The sequence below is a fragment of the Sminthopsis crassicaudata genome, chromosome 3, assembly GCF_048593235.1.
Source record: "Sminthopsis crassicaudata isolate SCR6 chromosome 3, ASM4859323v1, whole genome shotgun sequence".
Taxonomy (NCBI): domain Eukaryota; kingdom Metazoa; phylum Chordata; class Mammalia; order Dasyuromorphia; family Dasyuridae; genus Sminthopsis; species Sminthopsis crassicaudata.
This window is the reverse complement of record NC_133619.1, coordinates 121,767,462-121,792,691: the sequence shown is the minus strand read 5'-3', so window position 1 is coordinate 121,792,691 and position 25,230 is coordinate 121,767,462.

Genomic DNA, 25,230 nt, shown 5'->3' with positions numbered 1-25,230 from the left:
ATATATATATATATATACACACACACACACACACATATAGATAGATAGATAGATAATACATATGAGAAAGAGAAAGAGAAAGTGAGAACAAGGCAGTAGATAGACAGCCAAACTTGGAGTCAAAAAGAGCTGAGGTTCAAGGTCTGATTCACATTGTCAATTTAATAAGATCACTTACCCTAGAGTTCCAGGCAGGTGTTTTTTTTAATTAAAGGTTTTTAATTTTCAAAAGATATGCATGGATAATTTTTCAACATTAACCCTTGTTAGGGTTACCTAAAAGGGTTCTTGTGTTCTAATTTCCCCCCTCCCCCTCCCCTTCCCCTAGATAGCAAGTAATACATTATATGTTAAATATGGTAAAAATATGCATTAAATCCAATATATGCATACATATTTATATAATTATCTTGCTACATAAGAAAATTCAAATCAAAAAGGAAAAAATGAGTAAGAAAATAAAATGCAAGCAAACAACAACAAAAAGAATGAAAATTCTATGCTGTGATCCATATTCAGTTTCCACAGTCCTCTCTGTGTGCAGATGGCTCTCTTCATCACAAGGTCATTGGCACAGATCTGAATCATCTCATTGTGGAAAAGAGCCATGTCCATCAGAATTGATCTTCATACAATCTTGCTATATTAGATCTCGCTGCTGTGTACAATGATCTCCTGGTCATGCTCATTTCACTCAGCATCAGTAAGTCTCTCCAGGCCCTTCTGAAATCATCCTTCTGGTCATTTCTTACAGAACAATAATATTCCATAACATTCATATACCACAATTTACTCAGACATTTTCCAATTGAGGGGCATCCATTCAGTTTCCAGTTTCTGGCCACTACAAAGAGGGCTGCCACAAACATTTTTGCACATGTGGGTCTTTTTCCCTTTTTTATGATCTCTTTGGGATACAGCCCTAGTAGAAACACTACTAAATCAAAGGGTATGCACAGTTTGATAGTCCTTTGGGCATAGTTTCAGATTGCTCTCCAGAGTGGCTGAATCCATTCACAACTCCACCAACAATATATGTATCCCAGTTTTCCCACATCCCCACCAAAATTCATCACTGTCTTTTTCTATCATCTTAGCCAATCTTAGAGGTGTATAGTGATACCTCAGAGGTATCTTAATTTGAATTTCTCTGATCAATAGTGATTTAGTGCATTTTTCATAAGATTAGAAATGGTTATAATTTCTGTCTGAAAATTGTCTGTTCATATCCGTTGACCATTTATCAATTGGAGAATGACTTGAATTCTTATAAATTTGAGTTAATTCTCTATATATTTTAGAAATGAGGTTTTTATCAGAACCTTTGAATGTAAAAGTTTTCCCAATTTATTGCTTCCCTTCTATAATCTTGTCTGAATTAGTTTTGTTTGTACAAAACCTTTTTAACTTAATGTAATCAAAATTGTCTATTCTTTTGTTCAATAATGATTTCCAGTTCTTCTTTGGTCACAAATTCCTTCCTTCCCCACAGATCTGAGAGGTATTTTGTTTATATCATTCTTTATGTCTAGATCATGAACCCATTTTTGACCTTATCCTGGTATAGTGTTAGGTGTGGGTCAATGTCTAGTTTCTGCCATACTAGTTTCCAATTTTTCCAGAAGTTTTTGTCAAAATTCTTATCCCAAAAGTTGGGGTCTTTGGGCTTGTCAAATACTATATTGCTATAGTCATTGACTATTTTGTCCTGTGAACCTAACCCATTCCACTGATCAACTACTCTATTTCTTGGCCAGTAACAAATGGTTTCGATGACTGCTTGTTTTGTAATATAGTTTTAGATCTGGCACAGCATTTGCATTTTTTTCATAATTCTCTTGAAATTCTTGATTGTTTGTTCTTCCAGATGAACTTTGTTATAATTTTTTCTTGATCTGCAAATTATTTTTTTGGGAGTTTGATTGGCATGGCACTGAAAAAGTAGATTAATTTAGGTAGTATTGTCATTTTTATTATATTACTTGACCTACCCACAAGCACTTGATATTTTTCCAATTGAATAGATCTGACTTTATTTGTGTGGAAAGTGTTTTGTAGTTGTGTTCATATAGTTCCTGGCTTTGTCTTGGCAGGTAGACTCCCAAATATTTCATATTATTGACAGTTATTTTAAATGGAATTTCTCTTTTAATTTCTTGCTGTTAGACTTTGTTAGTAATATATAAAAATGCTGATGATTTCTGTGGATGTATTTTGTATCCTGCAGCTTTGCTAAAATTGTGAATTGTTTTTAGTGGTTTTTTAGTTGGTTCTCTAGGGTTCTCTAAGTATACCATCATATCATCTGCAAAGAGTGATAATTTGGTTTCCTCATTACATACTCCAATTCCTTTAATTGCTTTTTTCTTCTCTTATTCAGGCAATTCTTTTAAAACTATATTTTTAAGAAGTGATGTCCTGCTTTTACACATTGGCTGAAGTTCCTCACTGCCCCTATATTGGTGAAATGGAAGGTTTGGTCAAAAAAAATTTTTTTAATATTCTCATCACTGCAACTAAGAAAGTCAATTCATGAATGTTCAGTGACCTACCACAAGCGACAAATATATTAATAGGAATGGGGATAGAAAGCTTCATTTTCCTGTTAGTTAAACAATATTGAGAGATAATTGGTAATTTTCATGATTTTAAGTAACTTCCATATGAGATAAATGTAAGTCCTTTTGGTAATGAAATAGCTACAGAACCTCTTGAATCAAAGATTAAGAGTAAAAGTTCCCCAGATATCATCTAAAAAGAAATAGAATAGTATCCAATCTCATCCAATCATACTTCAAAGCACTTATCCTTCCCCATTTATTAGTCCTGCTGTGATAATGACATATGAGTGTATAAAGAGTTTTAAATCTAAATTCTCATCCTCTCTTCTACCCTTCCCCCACCCCTTGATTAGGCAAGCAATATATCAATTATACATGTCAAATCATCAAAACATATTTCCATTTTAGCCATGTTGCAAAATAAAACTACTTGTCTCAGTTTTTAAAATCTATCTAATAGGCCTTGCTTCACAGGCCTCTTCCCACTATGTTTGCTATAAGGCTAAAGCTAGAACCAAAGAATACTGATTGATTTATAATTAGAGGAAAAGGATTAGGGAAATTGGAAGTTTTTTTTAATAAGATGATGAACACAAGAACAAGAAGATGACTCATTTGTTTCATAAACCTAAATTTAAATAAATATTCACACATACACATTTATATAAATGTAAAAATCATGATAGACATTTATTATCTGGTACTTGTTGAAAATATCCAGTAAGATCTATTTCATTCAACAAATTAGGTAACACTTTCAGGTTTCACCTGTTTGGAATAGGTGGGTGTGGTTGTGGTCAGAATTAAAATAAGTCACTTTAAGCTTAGGGTGGGAATGCAGAACAATTTGGGGTTTAGCTAAAATGATCATTAGTTCAATCATTCTATTTGCCACTTCCCTTGGGTGTTTTAAGCAGAAAGTTGATTATTCACACAGATTATCACTAGGATGTTCCTGTTGTTCAGTCTTTTCAATCCAATACAACTCTGTAACCCTAAAAATCATAGTGAAATGATTTTTTGCTTCCTTTTCTAACCATTTTATAGATGAGTAAACTGAAATAAATAAGGTTAAGTTCATACAACTAATAAGTTGTGAGTAAGTATCTATAAGATATAGTAAGTATCTAAGGTCAGATTTGAACTCAGATCTTCCTGAGTTTTGGCCTGTGCTCTATCCACTGTACCACGATGATAATTGCATTATAATATACTTAGAGATTATATTTTTAATATATTATTCATATATAGTGCCATTTATAGAATTGTTGGGATCTTATTTTTAGCATTCCACACTATATTATACTAGAAAACTACTGTATTGTTTTCTGGTCTGTTTTGTATGGCACTGTAGCAATGTAATGCTAAGCTTCTATTTTTCTTCTTCTTCTTCTTTTTTTTTTTTTCAGTTGCAGAATTCCAGAGCTGAAAGGATCTTAGAAAAAATTTGGTCCAAACCCTGTAATTGTAGACAAATCTCCTGAAAATGCTTTGAAAAAGTATTCTTTATTTTTTCATTCTATACCTCCAGAGATAGGGAACTCCCTGTCTCATGAATTATATTTCAGAAGAAATTAAATTATTAAAAATCTCTTTTTCTTCCTCCTTTCCTCCTTCCCTCCTCCCTCCCTCCCTCCCTTCCTTCCTTCCTTCCTTCCTTCCTTCTTTCTTTCTATAGATATTTTATTTTTTTCCAATTACATATAAAGATCATTTTCAATACTCATTTTTTATAGATTTTGGGTTCCACATTATTCTCTTCCTCCCATTTTTCTCTCCCAAAGATAACAATGAACCTGATATAGATTATATATGTGCAATCATGTTAAACATGTTTTCAAATTAGTTATAATGTCAAAACAAAAAGAAAAAGCTGTGAAAAACAAAAACAGTGAAAAAGTATGATTTGATTAGAATTCAGATTCCATAATTCTTTTTTTGTGGATAACATTTTTCATCATGTGTCTCTTGGAATTATCTTGGATCACTGTATTGCTGGAAAGAGCTAAATCTATCATAATTGATCATTATACAGCATTGCTGTTACTATGTACATTTTTCTCCTGGTTCTGCTCAATTCACTGAGCATCAGATTATGTTAAGTCTTTCCAGATTTTCCTGAGATCTGCCTGCTCATCATTTCTTATAGCACAATATTATTCCATTACATTCACATACCATAACTTGTTCAAATCATTTCTCAACTGATGGACCTTTCCTCAGTTTCCAATTCTTTGTCACCACAAAAAGAGTTGCTCTATGGAGAGGGCCACAGATATTCAACCCTGGGTGAGGTATTAGACCTTTTAGTCCAATAAAAGGAATCCTGCTGACATGTTTGGTTTGGCTTCTTATACCCCCAAGGGCATCTTGGCCTTCCTGAGAACAACCTGTGTTGTAATTAAAGCAGAGCTATATTAAAGTGGCAAGGAAACATTTGCACACAATAGCAAGTTGTTTATGTGGTCCCACAGGTGCAGTATCCTATAGTTAGCACATGTGCAGTGTGATATAGTTATGCAAGTATATTACATAAGCATAGGGTATATAAAGATGAGGATGTTTTGAATTAGTGGACTGATGTTTGACCATCCTCATGAGTTAAGCCTCATTGCTCCTCACCCATGATCAGGATTCAGGCTAGTACTGAAATCCTCCCGTGAGCAGATCAGGACAACTCTAAATATTTTTGCACACACAGATCCTTTCTTCTTTTTAATGATCTCTTTTGGATACACACCTAATAGTGGTATTGCTGAATAAAAGAGTATGCATCGTTTTATTGCCCTTTGGGTATAGTTCCAAATTGTTCTCGAGAATGTTCACAACTCCATCAATTCATTAGTGTTCCAATTTTCCCACATCATCTCCAACACTTATTATTTCTCTTTTATGTCATATTAACCAATTTGATAGATGTGAGGTGGTGCTTCAGAGTTGTTTTAATTTACAATAAATTTCTTTCTTAAAACATCACTCCCTTTAACTTCAACCCACTTGTCATCTCCCCTCTGAAATCAAGAAGTCTAATATATTACACTTATGTGGATAGGAAATGTTTTTTGTACATATGTAATATTTTCTGGATCCGTTTACATCTAGCATGAAAATTACTTCTAGGGACTTCTTTCTATAGTATTGAAGATGACATTAACATAATAATTAGCATTCATATAGCTTTTTAAAATTTGTCAAGCACTTCACAGATGTCATTTGAGTTTCATAACAATCCTGTGAGGTACAGACCATTATTCTCCCCATTTTATGTATGTGAAATTGAGATAGAGAAGTTGCTTTTAAACAGGATTATACAGCTAGTAAGTATCTGAAGTCATATCCAAGATCTAAGTTCAACATTTTCTTCTAGCTGTCTTACTTTGCATATCTTGTTATCTATTTATCAAACTCTTCCAATCCCTTACTCCCTGCATGTAACAGGATGTATCACTGTTCTTTAAGTTAAAATTTGTTGATGAGGAAAATGCACACATATTATGGGTATAATTTAAAAAAAACTTAATTTAAAAATAATAATTGCCAATATGTAGGTTATAAAATGTTTTATATACTTTATCTTATTTGTTCCTTATAATCTAATAAGGTAAATGCTACCAGTGTACTTATTTGTATTTATTACTATTCTCCATATGAATAAAGTAAGGCTGAGGCTCATTGGGCAATTTGTCTGAGGGAGGATTTAAATCTAAATCTTTTTGACACCCATTCCTACTAATCTATGTAGCTGACAGGCCTTTCTATACTATGTTTAGGCTAAGACTGTCCTTTAAGGCACTAATATGATGCTAGAGAATGAATGCTGCTTGTAGAGTCAGAGGACATGAGCTGTTTATACATTGGTTCTGAAATTTATGACCTGAATGACTTTGGATGACTCATTTAATTTCTGTATGTCTTGTTTCCTTAATGTAAGGTGAAGATTAAATTAGATAATATCTGAGGTTCCTTCTAATTTTAATTCTAACATCCTATGACTTGCAGTCACACTCATTATTAAGCATCCTGTTGTTGTTCTTCCCTATGGAGTATATCTAGATATGTCCAACATGTCCCACTTTAGAATCTATGGATTTAGCATCATGAAATTGAGTTATCCTTGTATGTGCCTGAATTTAGGTAAATAGCTAGATATCCCCACAGATGTCCTCCTATAATTTCTGATTGTGGTGGGCAAGAGTCAGAGGAACAGAAGTTATGATATATCCTATTAATCTAGAAAGACTTTAAATACTGGCCTAATGATAGACTCTCTGCCTCTTATCCTGGAATAAACTTAGGTCATCAACAGCAGGTTCCTATCAAGTGATGAATTTTGTCCACAGGGGTACATGGAAGGATTGTAATCTGCCTTGTGGTGGATTTATCCACACTATTTAAATATCACATCCTCAAAGGCTGGGCATAATTAAACATGATGAAGACAAAGTCATGCAATGCCGCTGAAGATTCATCTTCATCAAGTGTCCTGTACTGTGGGTTCATTGCCTCAATAAAATTACTTCATTCATTAAGTGATACATTTCTCCACATTTTGAGATATTGGTGAGCAGTAAGGAAGTTACATTTGACTTAAATATTAATTTAAGATCACATTTTATTTTTAACTCAATTTAATATTTTTATCACAAAATGTATTTCTGTAACTGAATTAAAAATAAAAAACCTATGCCTAGCCAGTAGTTTTACAAAAAGAATATATATATATGTAGACTTTATATATATACACACATATGTAAATGTATTCATGGATGTATAGGTGAGAGAGAGAGACAGAGAGAGACTTCTATTCCAAATTGGTATGGGACTCTCTGTATTGATGGAGATGAAGGTCCTGACATATATAAGTGACAAGGTGGAGTTGACAAGATGTAAGAAAGCTCCAGATTTCACTAGGACCCCTTTGGGTCAGTTCACTTTAGGATCAAATACCAAGTCTTTCTTGAGCAATGAATCACTTCAGGCTTTTAGCTTCCATCTTTAAGGGAGAATATAGAAGAGACCACTTCCAGGTTGTTGAAAGAAAATTCTCTGAGATGACATGAAAAGAGCAGTCTTCATCACCATGAAATTATGTGTGTGTACATATATATGTATGTAGATACATATACACATGTGCAAATATATACTCATACACTAAAAGTATAAATGATAACAAGACATTTTTAGAGGCCAATGTGTAGTTTACTGGTTTTGCATATTTATTTTATACAATATAATATAATAGACATTCATTTACTAAATACCTACTATATGTCAGGCTCTGTGCTAAATACTGGGATACAAATAAAAAAAAAAAAAAAAAACCAAACAATTCCTAACCTCAATCTAATAGATGAAGACAATACACAGAAGGAAACTGAAAAGCAAGAAGAGAGAAGGGCTACTGGCATGGGGACAAGAGGATGGTAGAGTTGAAACTAAGCAGTGTAGCTGGCTGGAAAGGAATCAATCAATAAGCATTTGCTGAACACCTACTATGTGCCAGATAATGGTAATACAAGGATAAAATTAAATCACAGTCTTCAAGGTGTTTATATTTCATGGATATGTTCCTTTGTAAATTCTATGTAAAATGAATTTTGATCATCTTAATCTTATTTTTTTTGCTATCTCACCTTTCAACTTGAGAGATGTTTTATGAAACTGATGCATCCACTTCTAAGCTCTTTGAATCTGGTAGGCAAAACCTAGGCTTTTTGCAAAGAACATTTCCCTTGGAAAGATTTTTTAACTGCAGAAAAAAATATGTATATGCTGTAGCAGATCTCCTGAAAGCTCTCATTCCTACAGCATAGTGTTAATGCCTACTTAATGCATCCATTTACCGGATTTAAAAAATTGAAAGTATAAAGAATAGATCCAAGCAGCAATATGAAAGTGCTAGTGGAACAGAAACAAGGGCTGTGGCTAGGGCTGTGTCTTAAAGTTAGATAGCAGCAAAAGAGTAAATTGTGATGCAGTAGACAAGATGCTGATCTTAAGGTCAAAAAGAAGGCGGTTTAAATCTTACTGTCATATTTAAAGACTGATTCGTGTCAAGCTACATAACCTTTGTGGGCCTCAATTTCTTCATCTGCAAATAAGGATAATAATAATAATGCCTTAAGATGAAATCATCTATGTAAAGTACAGAGCCAGGACCTGTGATTTCATTGACATAGGTTTTCTGGATGATGAGGAAATTCCTTCTATCAAGGCATGTTGATACCTTATCACAAAGTGAATACTATTTACTACCATATATATCGAACATTTACCACAAGGTATATATCATTGTTTGTTTCCAGTTGATTAGTTCTCTTAAATTTTCTACTGAGCTTCTAGAAAATACAGGGCTTTCCCTAGAGGAACTAGGGACATAGGGTCCATTAGAATCCAACCTCTCACCCTTAGGTGAAAAGCCAAACTGTCCTGAGTTAAAATATTCCAATGATTCCTTTAAGCATATAAAGCAAACTAGATGGAAGAATGGACAAAGCATCTCTGGTATTCTTTTCACATTTAGTACACATGAAGTGTTTCTAGGATCACTTTCATATATAAAGTGACTTCACTGGAGATCAATATAAAATTTTCCTCTTGGTTCCTTAACCAAAGAAAACCCAAATTTTCTTCAAGGATCCTAAAGTTGGTACTCCCAAAATGAAATTAAGAACTTGCAATTGTTTCATTGGGATTTCTATGATTTGAAAAGGAAATGAGAGAGAGATGTTCAACAGAAATATATGAAGATAAACAATTTCAAGAATACTCAGGAAGAGAAGAGAATAAGTTGGTGAATTCGAGAATGTCTGATGCTAATAAAAGAAGTGAGACTTCAGTTATTATTTATAGGAAGAAAGGGATATAATTTGATGAATGAAAAAAAAAGTTTCTGTCTGTCTCTCTGTCTCTCTCTTTTTCTTTCTCTGTCTCTCTGTCTGTCTCTCTCTGTTTCTCTTTCAGCCTTTTAATGCTAGTTTGTTATTTCATAAATTCCTTCAGAATAGATTGAAGAGGTAGGACAAGGAATGGGTAAGAGTAGGTAAGCAAAATATACTTGACTATTAAGCTAAATGGTAAAATAAATGAAGAAAGCAAATTTAGATGCTATAAAGTTAGGCTAAAATAATAGTGTTAGAAATTTGTAACACTTTTGTAATTTCACAGATAGAAGCACCAGTGTGTATTTAAAACTGAACCCAAAATGCTCATAGAAACACTAACAGATTACCTCTCAAAATCTATTATTGAAACACTCTTACAGCTCAGAATAAGGAGGCCAATTTTATTGTTATCATATCTATCCTTTCCCATTCTAAGAGGAAATCCATTTCCATATCCATATTCATATCCATATCCATTTCCATAGATTTAACTAATCCTTTCCTAACTTGAGACATTTATAATAGCCTGAACCTAAGAACTTAGTCTTCAATCTAAAAATCCTTATTATGTAGCAAAATCAATGAAAACAGTCATACAGACAATATTGGTAGTTACACTGATATGGGAAACTCCCACTGAGGTTGTCTATCTTTTCAGATACTTGCCTTAAAAAGTTGCCTGAGGCATCAAGAACTTAAGTGACTTTCCAAGATTCACTGTATTTGTATCTTGAACCCAGGTTTTCTTATGTCATGGTTTATCATGGTGTATTATTGAAAATTACCACTTTTAAAATATTAGGTAAAATATAATTTCCTTTGGAACTATCTTGGACTTATCTTTAGGTATTTCAGGAATGTGAGCAGAGAAGATAGTATGGTCAAATTCCCATCTCCCCTCTTCATTTCATCTTCTCTATTCATAAGTTATCATTCTGGTTCAAGCCTTTATCATCTTCATCAAACTATTGTAATAGTCTCCCAGTTGGTCTCTCTGCCTCAAGCCTTTGATGTTTCTTAATTCATCCTCCACTCAGATATCAAAGAAGTATCAGATATCAAACTAATACTCCTAAAGCACATTCTTTATGACTCCTCTGCTCAAGCACTTCCCAAAGGCTCCTTCTTGTCAAATTTCTCTGGTTTTTAAAGTTCTTCACCATCTGGTTCCAACTTAATCTTTCCAGGTTGATTACACATTATTTCTCTCTAGGTAACTTACACTCTAGGAAAACTAGTTTACTCGCTGTTCCCCATATATGGAATTCCAAAAGCTGGGCAAGTAGCCCTCATGCCTTGGAACACATTCCTTCCTCAGTTCCACAGAATCCCTTTTTATTGTTCCACTCCATTTTGCCATAATTTGCCATTCTTGGCAAAGATGTTAGAGTCATTTGCCTTTTTTTTTTCTCCAGCTCTTTTAATAGAAAAAGAAACTAAGGTAAACAGGACTAAGTGAATTGCCCAGGGTCACACAGCTGAAGCCAAATTTGAATTCAAATCTTCCTGATTCTAAATCTGGCACTTTAAACCTCTCTCTTCCTTCAAAGCTCAGTTCAAGTACAAGTGCTTATAAAAAGTTTAGCCAAATCCCTCCCCATAGAGGGATATATTTGTATATATTTTGAATTTGCTCTGTTCTAGGCATGTTACTACACAAACCTCACCCCCAAACAGAATTAAACTCCTTTAAGGCAGGACTACTTTTTTTTTTTGTATTTGTAGCACCTTGTATTTGCAGCAGTATCTAGCCCATAGTAGGCACCTAGTAAATACTAAGAGAATGAATAAATAGAATCATCTGACAGATTAAGTAGTAACCAAAAAAGTAGTAACACAGATTATGACTCAGTTGTTGTTGTTTGTCCTTTATTCTCCAAGAGGATCATGACATCAGGGAATTGATGCCATGACAGTAAATTGGATTTAAGTGAGAGAGAGATGCCTTATTTTCCCCTCTAAAGCCATTTGGGTCCAGTAATAAGATATACTTCAAGATAATTGGAGATGGCTCTGGATGAAATGGGAAACTTTGTCTTTTAAACTAAAATCTTCAATAGGTCTCAGTTTGACTGAGGCTGTACCCATTCTGTGAGTTATTTATGAACACAGATATGTAGAAGCAGCATTCCATTTAGTTTTACTATTGACTAAAAGTCTCCTGGCTATAGGATAAAATGTATAGTATCCAATTTATGGAAAGAAGATTTATAGGATTACATATGCAGATTTTAATTTATGCTGGGTCTACATAAGTTAAAATTGACCAAAAAGTGTTGATATGGCATTGTAGAAAGTTGATCTGAATAATTCTGGCCAACTAAGTTCCATTTCCTCCACATATCTCCCAGTGCTTAGCACATAATAGGTACTAGATTAATATTCATTGGTTGTTTATTCATTAATAATTGACATGACAATTAATTGATGTGAAAACTAAATAATGATAACTGAAATAAATTTTTTGATGCTTTACCAAGGATATAGATCTAAGTTAATGAGAATAATTCAGGTTCATGTGACACTTTACAACAAATCTGTGAAGTAAATGGGACAAGAACAGAATGATTTGATGTGGAATGTGGAAATATGTATAGAAGAAGTGCACATATTTAACATGTATTGTATTATTTGTGGTTTGGGGGAGGTGGGGAGAAGGGTGAGAGAAAAATTTAGAACACTAGGTTTTGCAAGGCTGAATGTTGAAAACTATCTTTACATATATTTTGAAAATAAAAAAGCCATTGTTTAAAAAAAAAACTTAAAAAGAAATTAAATGACTTACCCAGGATCATAGAGCTGGTAACTATCAGAAGGGAGATGCCAAACCAATATTTTCAGATTCCATCTAAGCCCATAATCTTTCCACTATGCCATTCTTCCTTCCCACTTGGGAGAAAATACTTTATAAACCATTATATTACTGCATTAAATCCAAGGTTATCTTAGAACTAAAATTACATTCATATAAATCAAATCTTACATCATGTTCTACGAACAGAAATGCTAATGAAGTCCTCTGTAAGTTATTACTACTATACCAAGATTCAAACCACTATACTGAGCCAATAGATATTTTAATTTCCCTTTAAGTACTAACATAGTACTTTCTCTTAAATAGTACAAGTATGTTTTTGAAAAACCCAAATGGAAAAATAATGCTACCCAAACAATACCAAAAAAAATGTTTATCTAGGCTGAGACTCTTCAAGTGTAGTACCTGGTTCTCTAGCACCACTCCATGGAGTCATGCTGAAATACACTTTCTGGGGTGCTTAAAAAAAATAGAACATTAATATCTTTTCTGAGCAACACAATACTGACAAACTGAAATATATAACACTGGTTTTGCTGAGGACCAATAATATCCTAGGAGTTATACAGAATGTATCCATGTATAAGTGGTTTCTATTACTCTTCAGTAATACATTGTTTTTCTTCTGGGAATTCAGACTAGATACATTTCCTGGCAGAGGGAAAATCGTCATCTGCACTCTAGGCATCCCCTCTTGTACATTCCAAATTGGGAGAATGGCCACAAAATGAGTACTGCACCATGAAGTCTTTATGATAATGTGGGGTCTCTTCAAGTTTGTAAGGACCCACTGGAGAGATTCCTGATCAGGGAATCTCTTTCTTGTGTACTTTAATCTTCAGGCATCTACTAGAGAAAAATTAGCATCTTCTCTTTTGGTTTAAATTATAATTACATAATTTTCTGATGTGATTCCTTACCTTATTTTCATGTGTTTGCTTGAATAATTAATCACTAATATCTGTTGTTTTACTATACCCTTACATGTATAGAAGCTCTGAAGAACATGAATTTTTAAGCCCTAAAATAGTAATGTCTAACAGTTTGTTTAGAGCATATTGTGATAGTTTGCAAATGTTCAGATTTTTCCTTAAAAAAAATTGTTCAAACAGATCTAGACTCTTTCTTGAATGTGACAAGTCCAGATAACTTATATGAGATTCTTACAAACTTGCTTCCCAGCCTAGAAATCTGAACCAAACAACTGCAATCCTTAATTCTTGATTTCATTTTGAGAGTACCGACTCTGGGATCTTTGAAAAAAAAATTGCTTTTCCTTTGGTGAAGGAATTGAGAGGAAATTTTCATATTGATCTCCAGTGGAGTCACTTTATATATGAAAGTGATCCCTTCATATAATACACTTCATGTGTACTATATGTGAAAAGAATACTGGAGATCCTTTGTCCAGACCTCCATCTAGATTGCTTTATATGCTTAAATGAATTATTGGAATAGTTTAACCCAGGAAAGTTTGACTTTTCACCTAAGGGTAAGAGGTTGACTTCTAATTGACCCTATGTCCCTAGTTTCTCTAGGGAAAGCCCTGTATGCTCTAAAAGTTCTGTAGAAAATAGATTTTCCTTCAGAAGAAGGAGCCTTATTTTTTTTTTCTTTTTCATTTCTTTACGATTTCCAGATTAGAAAAAGCCTTTGATAAGCACCAATGTATGATAACTTTGTAAACATGTACTTAGTTGCTAAGATTTATTATCATGTATTTATAAAATTGGGAAAAGGTTAATTTATATATTGTTTGTGAATTTTACATGGAATTTTCTGAGATTCCTGAATACAAAGTATTAAACAAAGGAGTACCTAAATAAGGACAATTGAACATTGTTCCTTGAACATTCCCAAGTCACCAAAGACATCCAGAATTTTTGGACTTTGCCAAAAGCATTCCACAAATTTGCAGGATACAATAGTTTTCCATTCTCTTCTCCAGCTCACCTCCAGGAAACAAGCTAATAAACTAAGTGATTTGCCAATGTCACATAGCTAATGTGTCTAAAGCCAAATTTGAATTTTCAAAGATGAGTCTTCCTGAGTCTATATCCTGGCAGCCTATCCACCATGCCACTTGCCTGCTACTAAATCAATTATGAGGCCTAATAGCCAAAAAAAATCCTGCTAGACTATAATTTTGGCACTCTCTCTCAAGCATTCCTTGTATGTCATTATTTATCAAGTTTTTCCACATTTGTGGCTTCTTAATGCTTCTCTTTACTCATATAGCTACTATCTTCAATCATACTCTTAAATCAGACTGTCCTGTCTAGATTATTAGAACAGTTTCCTAGTTGGTCTTCTGCTGCACCAAGTTTTTTCCCACATTAGTTTATCTACTATGTTCTTTCCAAAGTGACATTTCTTAAGCAGAAATCTGACCATAGCATTTCCCCATATAATAAACACATCACCAATTTTAAGCAAAAATCTGAAGTTTTCTCTGTTATGATGTAAGCTCTTTTTTTCATTTATTGTAATTTTAAACTCAGAATCAACTACTAGTTGATTGAGGAAAGACAAGTACTAGTATTTGCCCCCTTATAGGTGTGTTCCCTATACTGAGCTTCATTGCTTTATCACCTTTGTATATTAAATTTAAATACAATCCATAATGATCAAATGTATACAGAGAGAGGGGAGGGGGAGAGAGAGAGAGAGAGAGAGAGAGAGAGAGAGAGAGAGAGAGAGAGAGAGAGAGAGAGTAGGAGATAGTTCTATTGTTCTTTGCTTTGGCTGGACCACATAAGGGATATTAAGTTCCAATTCTTGGTGTCAAATATTTATAAGGATTTTGGAAAATTGGTATGAGCCAAGAGAAGAATAACAAGGATGATGAGATGGTTGGAGAGCATGTTATACAAAAATTTTTGAAGAAGCTACTAATATTTAGGCTGGATAAGAGAAGATTGGGAGCTGGGAGAGAACATTATATTTATCTTCAAATATTTTAAGAACTGCCACAGAAAGAAATGGATAAAATTTATTCTTCTTGGCCTTGGGAAACAGAACTAGAAGTAATTGGTATAAATTGAAGTGAGCTAGATTTAGGTTTAAGATAAAGGAGCAATTTCTACAACTATTAGAGAATGCAATAAAGTACTTCAGTGAGTTTTTCTTGATTGAAATTTTTTCAAGGAATGATAGAAGACTAGCTGTGATAATGTGGAGATATTCTTGATTGGTATTTGCTAGACTTGTTGATCTCTGAGATGCCTTCCAACTCTTAGATTCTGGGATGTATAAATGTGTGACCAGAAAGAAATTACCAGTTGGATAAAGCCATTGGGAGTGAGAAAGAAACAATCATTATTAAGTGTTTTCTCTGTGCTAGGCTTTATGCTAAGTGCTTTACAAATATTACTTCACTTGATCTTCACAACAACTCTGAAAAACAGGTATTATTATTCCTATGGTACAGTTGTGGAAACTGAGGCAGACAGCAGTTGGATGACTTGGCCAAACTAATACAACTAATGTCTGTTGCCAGGTTTGAATTCGGGTTGTCCTGTCTACACACCTAGCCTTCTAGCTACTATGACACCTATCTTCTTTTTTGATTGGCGGTATCTCATATCAATATAATGTAGGGATTTGGAAAATGAAGAAATGCAACTCTCTTTACTAGCTCTATCTCTCTAACTCATAAGACAGAGGCAGAAGCTTGTTATATTTCAATAGTCATATCACACAGCAAATGGTCATTGTCAGCAACAATATATCTCTGGCCATGGTGCTGAAACATTTGACCCAATGACTAAATAAAAGGGTGAACAGGGCTCCAAAACCACTGCCAAGAATTTGATGTGTGCAAATAAATTTATTGCAATTAAAATTAACAAATCTCAATTTATTCTCTATTAAATCACAAGGCATTACTACTTCAGTTATTGGAAAACCTGCATTGACCTCTCCATTCTGTTGAATTAAAAGAATAACCTGTGCATCTTTAATGAGCATATAATTCATTAGAAGAAAATCCTTCAATTCTTATAAAACTATTTTTGTGATTAAATATGCTTTAAGGAGAAAATAACACTTAAGAGCTGACAGAATAGTTTCATAAAACTCAGATCTTGACATTTTTTAAACATTCTATTTAAAATAATTTATATGGAAATGGATTTTCAGAAGAAACAAATTAGAGCATACTAGAAATTGACCAATTCCATAATTAAATATAACAAAACATTTATTAAATAGCTACTGTATTGGCAGAAACTAGGCATGGACCCACATTTAACACCACATACTAAGATAAGATCAAAATGGGTCCAAGATTTAGGCATAAAGAACGAAATCATAAATAAATTAAAGGAACATAGGATAGTTTACCTCTCAGACTTGTGGAGGAGGAAGGAATATGTGTCCAAAGGAGAAATAGAGACCATTATTGATCACAAAATAGAAAATTTTGATTACACCAAGTTAAAAAGTTTCTGCACAAACAAAACTAATGCAAACAAGATTAGAAGGGAAGTAACAAATTGGGAAAACATTTTTACAGTTAAAGATTCTGATAAAGGGCTCATCTCCAAAATATACAGAGAATTGACTTTAATTTATAAGAAATCAAGCCATTCTCCAACTGATAAATGGTCAAAGGATATGAACAGATAATTTTCAGATGATGAAATTAAAACTATTTCCACTCATATGAAAGAGTGTTCCAAATCACTATTGATCAGAGAAATGCAAATTAAGACAACTCTGAGATATCATTACACACCTGTCAAATTGGCTAACATGACAGGAACAAATAACAATGAATGTCGGAGGGGCTGTGGGAAAACTGGGACATTGATCCATTGTTGGTGGAGTTGTGAAAGAATCCAACCATTCTGGAGAGCAATCTGGAATTATGCCCAAAAAGTTATCAAAATGTGCATACCCTTTGACCCAGCAGTGCTACTACTGGGCTTACATCCCAAGGAAATACTAAAGAAGGGAAAGGGACCTGTATGTGCTAAAATGTTTGTGGCAGCCCTTTTTGTAGTGGCTAGAAACTGGAAAATAAATGTCCATCAATTGGAGAATGGTTGGATAAATTATTGTATATGAATGTTATGGAATATTATTGTTCTGTAAGAAATGACCAACAGGAGGAATACAGAGAGGCTTGGAGAGACTTACATCAACTGATGCTGAGTGAAACGAGCAGAACTAGGAGATCATTATACACTTCAACAATGATACTATATGAGGATGTATTCTGATGGAAAAGGATATCTTCAACATAGAGAAGAGCTAATCCAATTCCAATTGATCATTGATGGACAGAATCAGCTACACCCAGAAAAGGAACACTGGGAAATGAGTGTAAACTGTGAGCATTTTGTTTGTTTGTTTGTTTGTTTGTTTTTCTTCCCAGATTATTTTTACCTTCGGAATACTCTATGCTTATTCTTTGTTTATTAATTTTAAAAAGCATTTTAATAGAACAAAATGCCAGCTTAAATATGTCTTCATGCATATGCTAAAATCATAACAAACCATTTAAAAGAAATAAAAAGAGATAATTTCTTTGGTCAATACTTTGACTATAAATATCTAGTGAGGCATAAAACAGGGAAATATTCCCACTGAAAGTGTGCATGATTATCATGTGGGACAAAATCATGCCAAGTGCAGAATTTAAATGGAACAAATATTTCCTATAGGTTATAAAATCATCTAGATACTCCTATTTGAAAATGTTATTGTTCATTGCATTTAACCATATAACATTGCAATCTCCTAAATAAGATTAACAAAAATTCAAAAGAATTTGATCCAATGCCACAAAGAAAATCTCAAATGGATAAAGAATACCCTTAGTCCTATCCAATGACTCCAAAGGCTGTGTTATATTAGAGAGCTATGAATTTTATTAGATGTGATATAAATTGCATGCACTACATTTATATTTGCAATTGCATATGTGTGCAAGAGTTTTCCAACTCTCCTGTAGTGTTACCATGCTAAATGTTCATTTGGCTATGATTCCCATCAGAAAAGTAATACTGGGCTATGGGAAGGCATACTAAAAATAAAAAAGAGAGGATCTGCTAGAGGGCATAAAGGAAATGAGATGGCCAGGAATTATGATAAAGGATTGAACCTTGGCATAATAAGACAAAAATTCACCTATTAGAGTCAGGGGAATCTGGGAGCAGAGTCCAAAGTTTAGGTGGAGAAGTAGATAAATCCAGATAGACAATAATTTGGATCAAAACTGAATGGAAAGAAGAGAGCAGGTTAAATCACCTTTAGGAAATTGCACCATATATGAATGTTATGGAATATTATTGCTCTGTGAGAAACGACCAGCAGGATGAATACCAAGAGGCTTGGAGAGACTTATATGAACTGATGCTGAGTGAGATGAGCAGTACCAAGAGATCACTATGCACTTCAACAATGATACTATATAAAGATATATTCTGATTGAAGTGGATATCTTCAACATAGAGGTGATCTAATTCAGTTCCAGTTGATCAATGATGGACAGAAACAGCTATACCCAGAGAAGGAACACTGGGAATTGAGTGTAAACTGTTTGCACTATTGTCTTTCTACGCAGGTTACTTATACCTTCGGAATCCAATTCTTATCTTGCAACAAGAAATTTGGTTTTACACACATATGTTGTATCTAGGATATACTGTAACACATTTAACATGTATAGGATTGCCTGCCATCTAGGGTAGGGAATAGAGAGAGAGAGGGGAAAATTTGGAAAAGTGAATACAAGGGAGGGATAATGTAAAAAATATTACCCATGCATATGTACTGTCAAAAAATATATAATTATAAAATTAATTTTTTTTTAAAAAAGGAAATTGCACCATGTTTTTCATGGCCTCAGGCTTCTCACTGAAACAAAGGTACATGTTTAAATACTGATATTCTTCTAGTAATACTAAGTACCGGCAGATTGTAGAAAATCACAACTTCCAAATAACTAAAGTTGTACATATTCTGAAAGATATTGGAAGATACATGATGATTTTGAATAGATTATAGTATATCAAAAATGAAGAATTATGCACCCAAAGCAGAAACTTACATCTCATTCTTAAACATTGCCTTGCTAACCATCTGCTCATTTCTGAAATCCACACATAAAGAACAGAAAGATATGGATCAGATATTGTGAAGGAGTAGTAATGGTGAAATTGGATGCTCCAATCATATTCATGAAATATAAGGTGTCTATAGGAAAGTCCCTAGTATATTTGGCAGATTTCCTTTGGAAAAATTATTAAAGAGTATGGATGAGTCACACAGAATGTAAAGAGTTACAATCAATATAATTGAAGAAAGTCACCACATCAGAAAGATCATAGATCTACCAGAGTTTTTAAGAATTCACTTTTGACTATTTCCTTTGAGCTCTCAGCTTATAGCACTGTACCACTCTTTAAAAAAAAAAAACTGTTATATTATTTTATCTTTTGTCCATTTATATAGCAGAAAAAATTTAGCATTCATTTTTATAATATTTTGTGTTATAATTTTTTCTCCCTTCTCTCTTTCCTCCTTTTTCTGAAGATAGTAGGCAGTTTGATATAATTTATACATATGCCATCAAGGAATGCACCTCATCATCAAATTATCTGTCAAATGTCCACTGGGACAGCTCATAATTGTCTAGCACTCATTGTTGACAACTCATTTTCACAAAGAAGAGTCATTGGTTGACTAGTGAATATGCTTTAAACAAATCAGTAAAAAAATATAAGCCCAGGAAACAATTATGAGTTTTCCTGAAACTAAACCATGAAATTTTTAGGCTAGATGCTAGGGAAGTACCTATAAGGTGAAAATAACCAAGTAAAAGGTCAATGTAGCTTAATGTTCAAGGAAAGACTTTTAAGGACCTCGACACTAAAGTATCTTTCCATTTGGTATATACAGAATCAGAGCAGTGACTTAAGGAAGCTATAGGCTATTACAAAAAAAAAAAAAAAAAAGATAGAGATTGTAATCTGAGTTCTCTCTACCATAAATAAAATGAAGAAGCACATTCCATCAGAAGTAGTTAAAATCTAAACATAAACTGAGCAAGAAATTATGGTCAACAAAGGGCAGAATGGGCAAGAAAGATCTTTCCTTAGCCTTCAGGCCTATTTAGAAACTTGTATTCTTTACATCTTTTTTCTACTCTTGTTTTGTTTTGTTTATCTCAATTTGTTGGAAGACTACAACTTTAATCTTAAAGGCCCTTGTAAATTTGACAATGAAAAAAGATAAAGTGACTCTAATCTTAGGGCACTATAGAAAAAATATTATAGAAAAAGACCTTTCCACATCATGAGGGTGGTGGTGTTAGAGGCAGAGTATCCTCTCTTTCACCACCCATCTGGAAAATTCATGTACAGTTTTTTGGCCCAGAAAAGAAGTTTAAATTATTATGGTATTTAGAGACAAAATGTGTTGATATTATGCAATACTGTACATATGTTTTATGCATTTCTGATTTTCTAAACATTTTCTTTGTCATCTGCTGACCTCCACATATCTTACAACTTTTGCAAAACTTCCCCTCCCAAATCCCCTTTTAATTTCTTATGCTGATCTGCAATATATCAAAATCATAATAAGGAAAGTTGCAATGTAGGAGGGATAACTGTATTGTACTCCTACTGATCAGGTACAGTGGTTACATAAACCATTCCAGCTCTGAAGTTAGCTAATAGGGTCCTAGAACAGAGAGGTCAAAGTTCATCAGTGAATGCTAAATCTCCTTACTAGATGGATATTCCATCACAATACATAAAACTACTGTGTCTGTATGTTCATATTGCATGTTTTATTGATTACAACACAAAACTCAGTATGTTAAACACTTATGTGTTTATTTAACCTTAGTTTGTTATTAAAAATAGAATGACAAAAAATAATAATATAGGTAATATTAGTCCCGAGTCTTGAAAATTATCTGAATTGTTTGGTGTATTTAGACAACTCGCTTCATTTCTGCCTTGATTTCTTAAGGTTTGTGACCTTACAGAGATATCTATATTGATTAATAATTAAGAGTTCCTTTGAAAATATAAAGCATTATAGAAATACTGATTAGTCATTTATTTTTAACTGTGTGACTCAGAATTGGAAGGTTTCCAATATGTCTCATTATTCTTGGTTGATTGATTTTCACCAATCAGGTCAAGTGAAAAATATAAGTAGACATAGGCTTTTAGAGCTGGAAGGAACCCAACCCAACTCTCATTTTTTTCAGATGAAGAAAGTGACAACTAAAGACTTTCTCAAAGTCAGATATCTAGTCAAAAGCAGAAATTTAGTTAGCACCCAGATTTCCTGGCTGTAGGTTTGGAATAGAATAATTCACACCCACTAGAGCCAGCAAAACAAATTCTCATTTTACTGAGTTCTACCAGTGAAAAAAACATATTTATTTAATTTTTTTTCATTTGGCATCATGGTTTAAAACAATATGAATTTGAAGGCTGAAAACTAGGGTTTTAATCCAAGGTCTATCAATCACTGACTATGTAACCTTGGGCAAGTAATTTAGGCTGTCTTAATACCTATAGTATCTACTTCACAGAATTCTTGAGGGCAAAGTTCTTTGTGTACCTTAAAAATGGTATTTACATATGTTAATTTTTTGTTTTTTTTTTTAACAAATTTTTCATAACTAATCTATTGTCAAGAAAATCAGTTTTTCTATAGACCAATTTCCTTAATGAATATTGATGCTAAAATCTTAAATAAGATATTAGCAAAAAGACTTCAGAAAATCATCCCCAGGATAATACATTATGATCAAGTAGGATTTATACCAGGAATGCAGGGATGGCTTAATATTAGGAAAACTATTAGTATAATTGACCATATTAATAATCAAATTAATGAAAACCAAATGATCATCTCAATAGATGCAGAAAAAGCATTTGATAAAATCCAACATTCATTCCTACTAAAAATGCTTGAGAGTATAGGAATAAATAGACTATTCCTTAGAATAGTCAGGAGCATATATTTAAGACCGTCAGTAAGCATAATATTTAATGGAGATAAACTGGAACCTTTCCCAGTAAGATCAGGAGTGAAACAAGGTTGCCCACTATCACCATTACTATTCAATATTGTTTTAGAAATGCTAGTCTTGGCAATAAGAGTTGAGAAAGAGATTAAAGAAATAAGAGTAGGTAACGAGGAAATCAAACTGTCACTCTTTGCAGATGATATGATGGTATACTTAGAAAACCCCAGAGATTCTAATAAAAAGTTATTAGAAATAATTCACAACTTTAGCAAAGCTGCTGGATTCAAAATAAATCCACATAAATCCTCAGCATTTTTATACATCACCAACAAAATGCAACAGCAAGAGATACAAAGAGAAATTCCATTCCAAACAAATGTCGAGAGTATAAAATATTTGGGAATCCATCTACCAAAGAAAAGTCAGGAATTATATGAGCAAAATTACAAAACACTTGCCACAAAAATAAAGTCAGATTTAAATAATTGGAAAGACATTCAGTGCTCATGGATAGGCCAAGCGAATATAATAAAGATGACAATACTCCCCAAACTAATCTATTTATTTAGTGCTATACCAATCAGACTCCCAAGAAACTATTTTAATGACCTAGAAAAAATAACAACAAAATTCATATGGAAGAATAAAAGGTCAAGAATTTCAAGGGAATTAATGAAAAAAAAGTCAGATGAAGGTGGTCTAGGTGTACCTGATCTAAAGCTACGTTATATAGCAGCAGTCACCAAAACCATTTGGTATTGGCTAAGAAATAGACCAGTCGATCAGTGGAACAGATTAGGTACAAAGGACAAAAAAGGGTACAACTATAGCAATCTAGTGTTTGACAAACCCAAAGATACCAACATTTGGGATAAAAATTCATTATTTGAAAAAAAAACTGTTGGGAAAAATGGAAATTAGTATGGCAGAAATTAAATATGGATCCACACTTAACACCATATACCAAGATAAGATCAAAATGGGTCCATGATTTAGGCATAAAGAATGAGATCATAAATAGATTAGAAGAACAGAGGATAGTCTACCTCAGACCTGTGGAGGAGGAAGGAATTTGTGACCAGAGGAGAACTAGAGATCATTATTGATCACAAAATAGAAGGTTTTGATTACATCACACTAAAAAGTTTCTATACAAAAAACACTAATGCAAACAAGATTAGAAGGGAGTAACAAATTGGGAAAATATTTTTACAGTTAAAGGGTCTGATAAAGATCTCATTTCCAAAATATATAGAGAACTGACCCTAATTTATAAGAAATCAAACCATTCTCCAATTGATAAATGGTCAAAGGATGTGAACAGACAATTATCAGATGATGATATTGAAATTATATCCACTCATGTGAAAGAGTGTTCCAAATCACTACTGATCAGATAAATGCAAATTAAGACAACTCTGAGATACCACTACACACTTGTCAGATTGGCTAAGATGACAGGAACAAATAATGATGAATGATGGAAGGGATGTGGGAAAACTGGGACACTAATACATTGTTGGTGGAGTTGTGAAAGAATCCAGCCATTCTGGAGAGCAATTTGGAACTATGCCCAACAAGTTATCAAACTGTGCATACCCTTTGATCCAGCAGCTACTACTGGGCTTATATCCCAAAGAAATACTAAAGAGGGGAAAGGGACCTGTATGTGCCAAAATGTTTGTGGTAGCCCTTTTCATAGTGGCTAGAAGCTGGAAGATGAATGGATGTCCATCAATTGGAGAATGGTTGGGTAAATTATGGTATATGAAGGTTATGGAATATTACTGCTCTGTAAGAAATGACCAGCAGGATGAATTCAGAAAGGTTTGGAGAGACTTACATGAACTAATGCTGAGTGAAATGAGCAGAACCAGAAGATCACTATACACTTCAACAACAATACTGTATGAAGATATATTCTGATGGAAGTGAATCTTCAAACATAAAGTATAGTATAGTGTATGTTCAACATAAAGAAGATCCAACTCACTTCCAGTTGATCAATGATGGACAGAAACAACTACACCCAGAGAAGGAACACTGGGAATTGAATGTAAACTGTTAGCACTACTGTCTATCTACCCAGGTTACTTATACCTTCGGAATCCAATACTTAACGTGCAACAAGAAATTTGGATTTACACACATATATTGTATCTAGGTTATACTGTAACACATGTAAAATGTATGGGATTGCCTATCATCAAGAGGAAGGAGTAGAGGGAGGGAGGGGAAATTTTGGAAAAATGAATACAAGGGATAATGTTATAAAAAAAATTACTCATGCATATATACTGTCAAAAATTTATAATTATAAAATTAATTTTAAAAAAAAGAAAGAAAATCAGTTTTTGGTTTGTATATTCTATCCAAATAATTTTCATTTAAATTTTAAACTTCTAACAAGATTTTTTTCAATCTCATCATTTCCTTTTTAAAAATAAAATCATTGAATTATGTACTACTATCCTTATATTTAAAATGTCTTTCTTAGTCTTTCTCTTATTTTATTTCCCATTGATAGAATGAATTTAATTTTGTATGGTATGTACAAGATGTAGTTTTTTGCTATAGGAGACCACATCTTTTAAAAATTACATAACTGACAAAATAGTATAGATAGCTATTATGGGCCAGAACTCTGAACTTGAAACAAAGGATTCTTACAAGATACTAAGTCAGTGGAATCTGATGGAGACAATAGTTATCTAATTTAGCATGGTTCCATATGATTGATTTAATCCTACAAGGAGATGTTATGGGCCAGAACTTGAAACAAGGTACTAAGTGGAACTGAGGAGACAATTGTTAAATCTAGTTTAGCACTGATTTAATCCTACAACAAATAATGGTTTCCTAGTGATATAATGATTGGTGTACACAGTGTGGAGCATAAAAGGAAAAGCTCCCAGGGCCAGAAAGGACAAGAGCACTAGAAACTCTTGAAGACTGAGACAGATTCAT